The sequence below is a fragment of the Rhinolophus sinicus genome, linkage group LG03, assembly GCF_036562045.2.
Source record: "Rhinolophus sinicus isolate RSC01 linkage group LG03, ASM3656204v1, whole genome shotgun sequence".
NCBI lineage: Eukaryota > Metazoa > Chordata > Mammalia > Chiroptera > Rhinolophidae > Rhinolophus > Rhinolophus sinicus.
In genome coordinates, this window is record NC_133753.1 from 174343863 (window position 1) to 174354006 (window position 10144).

The window sequence follows — 10144 nt, forward strand, 5'->3', positions numbered from 1 at the left end:
AGATAAATACTAAATAAATAAATACTGGTCCTTAAAGTATGTTTTTTAATTTATTTCCTATGAAGATACCCTAAACATTTCTGGAAATTCTAGGAATAGATCAAAATTTTATTGCAATTTACTGAATTTGGAAATACAGGCATTATTTCAGCAAAACCTCAATAATTTTAAAGTATGAATTGATCTGAAATAGAATTTCACGAAGGGGAGAAGTTACGTCTTTAGTCAAATGTAGCCTACGTTTACTGAGAGTAACAGATAAAATACCATAAGAATGGGCTTGGATTTAACCTGGAGAAACTGTAGACCCATTTTAAATTAACTGGAACACGTGTTAGTATTTAAGTACTAGAAGAGTTTGTACATATGCTCGATCCTATAGGGAGATCTCAGTGCATAACTTGTTTCCCAGATGGTGAATTCTAGAGCCAAAACGTGTAGCACCACCAACCCTAGGAAGTTTGAAAAGTTCAAAAAGAGGAATGATGTGATTATTAGGGGAAAGAAAAACAGATGTATGAGTAATCATTTTTTAATGTATAGTGTTCTGTACCACACTAAAATAATTAGCTCACAAGCTCAAGTTCTGTACAAAAGAACTGCTGCATAAGAATGATTTTGAATGGCCTGTAAATTCGATCCATGCCCCTGCCCCTCGAGTGACTCACAGTGAAACTGAATTAAAAGTAGTCTGCAAGAACCAGGGCAGTTGAAGTAACAAGAGATGTCTTGAACTGATTTGGGATTAAATGGGAGCTGATTTTATCCCAGAGTGCTTAGTCTCAGATTAAAAAGACAAAAGCTTTTGAGGGTGATTTTGATAAAAACCGTTAAGTAGACATTGTGTTACCTGTCCGCAGCACGGAGCACAATTCTGACGCTGTGTTTATAAGGAGTTGAACAGTGTCTGAGTCACCCTGAATCCACAAAGCGCAGCACAGTATCTGCCACGTCACAAGTGCTTGATTAAAAAAAATAGCTTCATGTGTTTCCCTGGATGTTAGAAATGCGTTATGTTACAGAGAGGTGATCTGCCTGTGGAATAGTCGCCCACTATGGAAAGACGGGAGTCCTGTCAAGCTTGTAGTCCTCAGTAGAGAACTGCAGGCTCCCTGCAGGGGCCTAAGGCAGCGCCTTCTCCAGGCCTGGGCCCTCGGCCTTTGTTCAAGGTAGGTACTCATTGCAGTCACCCTTTGTTCTCCCTCATGGAAATTGGCCTTTCATCCTCTTCTCTCATTGATAACAAGGAAGATGGGGGATCAAAGGGCTTTATCTCCATCCCACCTTCCACCACCACCCTCAACACCTCCCCATTTTGAAATTTATTTCATTCTCTCTGTGTTACATTCTCTGTATCCTTCCAAGTGACAATTTGTATGAGCACGTGATCCATTTTTGTCCCCACCTCTTATCCCTCAGTAGTGTTTCTGTGTCTGGAGGAGACAATCCTTGCCCAATCTCTCAAGTATCTACTACTTTGTGGGTAGGTAAGCCCTGGTACATTCCACGGGCCACACTGGGCTCTAGACTCCTTCTCCCTGAAGTAACACATCTCTATACCCAAAACTTTCTTCTCTCAGGCCAGATGTCCACAAAGAGCTGGGCCCATGTGTCATGCAGGGACTCTGGGCCCGCTCCCCGTACCAGAATGCAGGACATGGTGAGGCCAAAAAGGAACACCCACGGGACCATGGATAGGGGGTTCATACCACTATATTCTCGCTGACGGCTGGGTTGAAGACACAGGGAGCAAACATCTGCCAGTACTCCAACAAGGGGTCTTCCTGCGCCCAGTCTCACTGGCGGCCAGGTGAGACACAGGAAGTAGGAGCCACACGATCGGCAATCCAACGTCTGCTTTTCTGCCTGCCAACCAACCTTGCTAGCCATCAATCTGCAGTCCGCTTCTCAGCCAACAAACCAACCCACCAACCAACTCAGCCACAGCAGTTATATCAGTAGCTAATTGGCTAACTGGTTAGAGCTGATGGCCAACTAGTCACAGCTGATGGTCATCTACTACCTGAGCCAGCACCTTTCCATATGAGGCCGAGAGCCTGGAAACTGCTCTCTGGGATTGTGTCCCCACACTCCACCCCTACAAGGCCTCGCCTCACAATCTACACAACAAGCATCTTCCGTGAGGGACCCTGTGCCATATTACCCTATAGGCACCTACAGATAGAAAAAGTAATCAGGAACCAACGATGGCAAATTCCTTCCATCTGGGAGGATACATGCTAGCTTTTGTCCTGGGAAAGGAAGGTTGCTGCCACCGACAACTTTCCCGGTGTGTGGTACCAGACTTTTATGGCAGTGCTTGTGGTCCCTTGTGTAGATTCAACATGTAGCAGAACAGGGGACCCCATAATAGGCCATAGTGAGAGCACAGAGGTTCCCTGCAAAATCATCCCAGCATCAGGACCTCCTTATACCACAGTCACTTGTGGTGGCCAGTTGGCCACCACCCCAGCATCACTTGCAAATCATGAGTCAAAGCAGCCCCCATGGGGCTATCAGGTCCAATCACCAACAGTGGGGGCTTTTGACCCACCAGGGCCGAGTCCATTGTTGCCGTTCCCCTGCTTTCAAGCAGGTGGGTGCTGGCAGCAAAATGTTTGCATTTCTGCCGTAGCCTGGCTTTAACAGTCTCACTTGTGGTAACTTGTAATTGAATAGGAATGTTGTTCAATGTAGCAGAGCTTCTACTGGTGCCGGTCCTCCCTTCCGTGGTCTTTCATTCAGGATTCTCAGGATGTCCCATAGACCCGAGGCCCAGTCACGCATCATGGGAGGGTGTTTTGACAACCGGAGGACTCCCTTCAAAAGGCCGTTGTAACGTTCGATCATGCCAGCTGCTTGTGGATTGTACGGGGTAGGAAACAACCGTTGTATGTCCATCCAGGCAGCCCAGCACTGCACTTCTTGCCCCGTAAAATGAATATCCCTGTCACTTTCAATGTTTTGGGGGCACCCATAGACGGTATACAGCCATGTAAGAGCGACCACTGTATGCCGCTGATCCGCAGCCGGACACGGCCAAGCAAACATCAACCCCGTATCAGTGTCCACTGCTGTGAACGCATACATCGTGTTGCAGGCTTTAGGCAGAGGTCCAATGTAATCCTCTTGCCAGCAAGTGAGGGGCACCATCCCTCACATAATCTGCTGTGTCTCCCATGGGAGCCTCCGCCTTTGGGGGCTGTCCTGGGCACAGACAGCACAATCATAGCAGGTATCTGCTATCTCCTGCCATTTCAAAGGCAGACCCCAGCATCCGCTCACCTGCCACATGGTTCGGCTTCCGGCGTGCTGCAACTTCCTATGCAGCCAATGGGTCACATCAGTGGCAGGGGCCCGTTCTAACCATCGGACCCATGCTAGGGCGTCTGCTTCATCATTACCTGGGGACATTAAGGGGTAGTGACCTGTGACATGCATTAGGGTCACCTCCTTTCTCTGCCCTAGGTCGCAGAGGTCCTGCCACATGGCTTGACCCCACAGTGGACGGTGTCCCACCAACCAGTTTTGTTTTTTCCATGTAGGGAGCCACAACGTTAGGCCCCGGAACACCGCCCAGCTGTCAGTATAAATAACTAGTGGCCCGGGCTCGTTGCTGATTACCATCCACCCAGCCCATAGCTCAGCTCACTGGCTACTCTGGCCCATCCCAGTATCAAACCAAACGGTGTCTGTTTTGGGCTACACACCAATAGCCATCCAAACAGCTGCAGCTCCTCGGCTAGAACCATCGGTAAACCAGGCATCCTGAGGTACTGGGGGCGGTCCTCTGTAGGGCGAGGGCTCCAAGTCCTCCCTTCTAGGCAGAGTGCTTGGCTCAACCTGGGCTACAAGCTCCACAGGCCCCAGGACCTGTTGTAGCTCTGTGCTCAAAGGGCTTGAACTAAGAGTGCTACGTTGCTCCAAGTAGGCACCCCACTTAGCGAGGGTGGTGGTCTGTGCCACCCCCATTTTGGGTCCCTGGGTCCACGTACAGACCCACCATTGGACGGGATATGTTGTTCAAACCAACACCCATGCCATTCCTGCGATGGCTTCTGTGGCCACTAGGGCTGCATACATAGCAGCCAGCTATTTGTCTATTAGAGAGTAGCGGACCTCCACTCCTTTCCATAATTGGGACCAAAATCCCACTGGTGACCAGAGATGCCCCTGCCATTGCCAGGGGCCCCAACCATACCCCTCTTGGGTTAAGTGAACATCAAGTTCAAACGGGCAACCAGGGTCTAACTACTTGCAGAGCCTGTGCCTGCTGCATTGCCCATTTTGTGGCAACAAAGGCTTGCTCTATAGCCTCTGTCCAATCCCATGAGGCCCCCTTTTTTATCATGTTATACAAGGGCCTTGCTATCTGTGCTAAATGGTATAAACACCTGCAAATACCCCAACAGACCCAAATATGTCTGCAGTTGGGAGACCTTAGTCGGCTGGGAAAAGGCGTGTATTTTGTCAATAATCACCTCAGGTATGACCTTTGTCTTACTAGACCACACAACACCCAAAAACTTGACAGATAAGCCAGGGCCTTGGACCTTTTCCTCATTCACCGCCCAGCCACGTCACTTCAGGTGGCGGAGAAGAGAGGGAGCTGCTTGCTCTAAATCTGAAAGACAATCAGATGTTAGTAAAATATCATCAACATAGTGAAACAAGGCCACAGAGGATGGGTGATCCCATTGTGCCAAATCCTGGGCCACAAGCCCGTGGCAGATAGTGGGGCTGTGCAAGTATCCCTGTGGAAGGACTTGGAAAGTCCATTGCCACCCATCCCAAGTAAAAGCAAACTGCTCTTGACACTCGGGTGCAATGTCAATGGAGAAAAAAGCATTGGCCACGTCCACTACATAGAGACACGTTCCAAGGCGGATAGTCAGATGATCCATCAAACCGTGAATTGAAGGCACTGCAGCGTGCAAGGGTGGCGTCACCTTATTTAACTCCCTATAGTCCACAGTCATTCGCCGGGTCCCATCTGGCTTCTTGACAGGCCATACTGGGGAGTTAAAGGGACTGTGCATTGGCCTCACAATATGTGCCTTGTCCAGTTCCAATATTGTACAACCAATCTCCTCCTGCCCTCCTGGCAGGCAGTACTGTCGCACTGTAACCACGCGCCAGGGCTGTGGCAACACTTGAGGAGAATGGTGAGCATGCCCACATGTCACCGCTTTCACCACCCGGATCCGGAGACGGAACTCTCCTACTGACGTCTGTAAGCTGAGGCCATGTAGCACGTCCACCCCTAGAATATACTCCGGAACAGGGGAGACATAAACTTTGTAGATACGAGGGGGAAGCCTTCCTATACCCAGTGGTAAGGAAACAGCTTTTACAGTCAGTCTTTCCCCCGTAGCCATCAATGCAGATTGCTGGTCCGGGGAACAGTTCTGGGCTCCCATAAACAAAACTGCAGTCTGTGCCAGTGTCAACTAGGGCCAAAACCCTCTGCACATTAGAAGGGGACCAATGTATGGACAGTTCCATGTGGGGCCTCCAGTCCCCACTTGTCCCCTCTGATCGGGTACCTCGGCCCCACCCCTAATCAAGCTGAAAGGAGTTGCCTCAAGTGGCTGCATGAAGTCCTGGAGGGACACGGGTCGTGCTTTCCCAGACTCCTCCTGTAGGCTTCGCTGGAATTGCTGTTCCGGATGCAACTGTTTCCAAAGTTCCAACAAGAGTGCATTGGGTTGTCGGTCTATTTTCTCCCGATCGACCCCTGCTGCCACGAGATCACCCCACATCTGCGTGTGTGTTATTCTCTGAGGCCCGCGACCTCGCCCCTTTACTTTTGACTTGGGGCTTCCAGGTCTTAACTTCTCGGACCTCCTGTCTTAACTTCCCTTGCCGCTGGCTTTCAACATCCCCCAGGGTGGCGATGGCGGTGGTAAATTCATGGATCCGCCGCTCCACATAGGGTGTAAGAATGGCAAACAAGGATCCAAAAACATTTGCAGGGGCAGTATCCAAAACCAGATCTCTCATGCTGGTTGTAAAATACTTGTCATCTGGCCCCCGCATATTAGGGTTGAACATAGCATGTCTCATAACCTGTTCACGGATGATTTGAGTAAGTTCAGCATACAATTGTCATTTACTCACAGTGTCTGGCAGCTTGCCAGCCTGTCCCCATACTGTGCGGTACGTACCGCAGCAGTGAGCCACTCCATTAGAGTGTGGTTGCCCTGGTCTTGGGTCAACCTATGGCAGTTCTGCAACCTTTGTCGCAGGGACGGATGCACTGTCACGAAGGCTAGCTTTTCCATTTCACCTGGGAAGCAGAGAATGCTTCTGCCCCCTCATCCCATAAACGTAGTAGCCAAGCCGAGACTGGCTCTCCAGGGCGCTGTCTGTACCGCCTCCCCAGCTCCTGCAACTCAGTGGGAGTGTAAGGGGTGTAGGCTGTGAACTCAGTCACTGCTGGGTTGCCAGTAGCAATGCGCCCCCACCCCCACCTCCGCCCAAAGATTGCTCCTGTTTTACCTTTTGCTTCATAATAGGCTGGGCGTGGGGGTTGGGAGCTACATTGTCTCCACTCGCGTCATCCGCCTCTGCCTCAGAGTCTCCACTATGGGGCTACATCCTCTAACATGTGGTCCCGAGCTTTCAGCATCTCCTGCTGGGGCTGCTGGTCTGGCACCTGAGCTATTTCATTAAGCCTTCCGTGTTACGACACAACACGGCAAGGAACATCCAGCCCACACGGCCGTCTGTACCCTTCGCTTCCTCAGGCAACTGCTCAGCTAGAACCTGCAGGGCCCTCTCCACACTGGCCAGAGAGCCATCCATGTCCTCCCACACCTCCTCAGGGGTCCAACTCCTGAGAACAGTGACCATCAGGTACCACACACTGTGGGGGCCACACGTCCTCCTGCCCAGAGTCAGACGCCATTCCTAGTTGGCCAGAATCCTGCTCGCCGTGCCTGGCGTCCGATTGGGTGGAGGTCTCGGTGTAAGATGTTTGCAACCCTCGGAGCCTACAGCAGCAGCAGATCACCAAAAAGCAGGTGACGCCCGTCATGGCCAACAGGGTGGTGTGCCATCTGGAGGCTTGAGTCTCCCAGGGAGACCACACCTCCCGTTCCCAGTGCCACTCCTCACGGGCCTCCCGAAGCTGAGCTTTCACACGTATAAACTGTTCCATTACCCCTTTGGGGATTCTGGTCAGTGTCGTACCCTGATCGCTGTGCCATGTGTCACACGGGGATTCTTGTCCCGCTTCTCGTATACGATCGCAGGATATGGTGAGGCCAAAAAGGAACACCAATGGAGCCAGAGATAGGGGAGTCATACCACTATATTCTCGCTGGTGGCTGGGTTGGAGACACAGGGAGCAAACGTCCACCAGTACTCCAACAAAGGGTCTTCCTGCACCCTAGTCTCGCTGGCGGCCGGGTGAGACAAAAAAAGTAGGAGCCACATGATCCGCAATCCGCAACCTGCCATCTGCTTTTCTGCCTGCCAACCAACCTTGCTAACCACCATCTGCAGTCCACTTCTCCGCCAACCAACAAACCAACCAACCAACCAACCAACCAACCAACCAACCAACCAACCAACCAACGTACCAACCAACGTAGTCATGGCAGTTATATCAGTGGCTAATTGGCTAACTGGTTACAGCTGATGGCCAACTAGTTACAGCTGATGGCCATCTACTACCCAAGTCAGCACTTTTCCACATGAGGTTGAGAGCCTGGAAACTGCTCTCTGGGACTCTGTCCCCACACTTACAATCAGAGAAGAGAGCGCCCTTTCTCTTAGCCCCCAGTGAGGACTGATTGGCCTGGCCTGTGTCTTGTGCCCCTACCTGGTCCAGTCATGTGGGCTGGAGGTTCTATTCAAAGGCTACTTTCACAAGAGCCATGAATTAGAGTTGGAGGAGGACCAGTTATCCAAAAGAAGGGAGGTAATATTCTGAGTGGACAAAACAAAAAATAGTCACTACGAGCTCACTGAAGAAAAACTAGAACATAGATAAAAGGGAAAAAAATCACAATCTTCTTATGCAGCATTAGCCATTTTTAACATTTCACTTTTTAGTCTTTCATTTTTCCTATGTGAATGTTTGTATATATGTACACATATTTTCATATATACATCTTATTAATGTATGTAACAAAGACCACGCAGCAGGCCTTGTAACCACGCACCTCTCTCCTCCACAGCGCTTGGTCTGATTGTCCCTTTGCTCCGCCTCTGCTTTTCTCCAGCCAGTTTCCTAACTGAGCTTCCTGCAGCTAATCCCCTGGCCCCTAGCCGGTTACTTTTGTTTCTAAATGAGTGTATGTGAGCGAATTTCTTGAGCTTCCCTGGCCTTCCTTCTCAGAGACATTCCAATTCAAGTCTTCTTTGAGCCAAGGCAGAGCTGCAGCCCCTTAGTACTGAGCTGTCCAAGGAAGCCAGAGCCCCAGGCTGGGTCCTGGCTAGGAGGTGGGCAGTTGAGACCTTAGGGGAGACCGTACCACATGTTTGGAGATTTCTGTGCCTTTGGAAGCCATTTGGATCTTGAGCAAGGGAGAGAGACAAAGATAGACAAATAGAAAAGCAGAGACCTCATCCCAAATGCTGAGACATAGTGTTCCTCTCACGTCTTTCCAGGAAAAGACAAGTCAAATGCTCCTGGGAGCCATGCACTTTCTAGGACAAAGATGTCTCAGCATGGGCAGGCAGGAAGAGGAGAGGGAGGGAGTTCTCTGTGCTGTGGGCCCTACTCCTTCAGGTCTTGGCTTGGTTTAGGGCTAGGCAGGGGCCCAGGGGAGCACATTTAGGCTTGGAAATAGTTTGTAACAACTCCCCCGAATTCTGGAGGTTATTTGTGGAGGAGAAGGCAAGGGAGGGAAGGGCAAAGACCTCAAAAGCAGACCTCATTGGCTGTCGGGGGGGTGGGCCCTGAGCCCCACTTTGACAGAGTAGCTCTAGTCTCTGCTTTCAGACTTGTTCAACCCAGAGTCCTTGCAATAAGAGAACTATGGAAGACAGATTTGGAGCTGTCATGAGAAACTGGTGAGCAGACACTAGGGGACAAGCCTGTGCCCAAACCGATCCCCCCCACCTCCCGCCCCAAGACTATACAGCCAATGACAGCTAACCTGAGGGAGCCCCAGAATGCCACTGAGCAATCCTACGTCCTTGGGCAGGCTGCGTCTGAAGTTCAGGGTAAAGGATAGTGAAGTATCATGGTTGTGTCCTCATCACGGGACCAGCACAAGTCACCTGGTCTTTCTGGCCAGCCTCTGTTTTCCCGAGTCAAATGTGCCATGCCCATCTGCTCTGGCCATCATCAAAGGAGGGCTGTGATTTAGATCCAATATGTGAACACTCTTTGAACGTGAGGTTGATGTGCAGTCACTCATGGGGCCTAGCCCAGTGTCAAATTGGATTAGTCATTTTGCTGCCTGCATACAGCCACCTGTAAGCTGGAACTTCCCAACGATGGCCTGTCACTTCCACTAAGACCCACCAGCTTCAATGCCTTCAGACCTTGTACTTAGTGGCTGAGGTAGGGCTGCTTGTATTTCCCTTCTGTGTTTACTGTGTGCTCTGTTCAGTGTGTCCTGCTTATCATGCTGTTGAATGACCCCATTCTCCATCTTGGAAAATAACTCTGTAGGAGTGGGCAGAAACAGCACAAATCTCTTGTTTTGGATCTGAGTTTGATTCCATGCTGGTGGCCCTATCCCCTCTGGGCTCCTTCGGGGTGACACCCTAGAGCATTTCCTTCCTGCCTTTGATAAGTTACCATGTTTCCCTGAAAATAAGACCTAGAGGGACAATCAGCTCTAAGGCGTCTTTTGGAGCAAAAATTAATATAAGACCCAGTGTTATATTATATTATTATATTGTATTATGTTATATTATATTATAAAGACTCGGTCTCATAGTTAAATAAGACTGGGTCTTATATTAATTTTTGCTCCAAAAGATGCATTAGAGCTGATTGTCTGGCTAGGTCTGATTTTCAGGGAAACACGGTAATCACACATCTTTCTCAGCTAAGGGACTGGGCTGTCGAAGGGCACTCCTGTACCCCCACCTCCACCTTCAAGGGGAGCTACTGTGTGTTCCTGCACTGGGCCAGAGCGGGAAGAGGCAAGGGTGGGAATGGGTAGCAGCTAATGCTTTG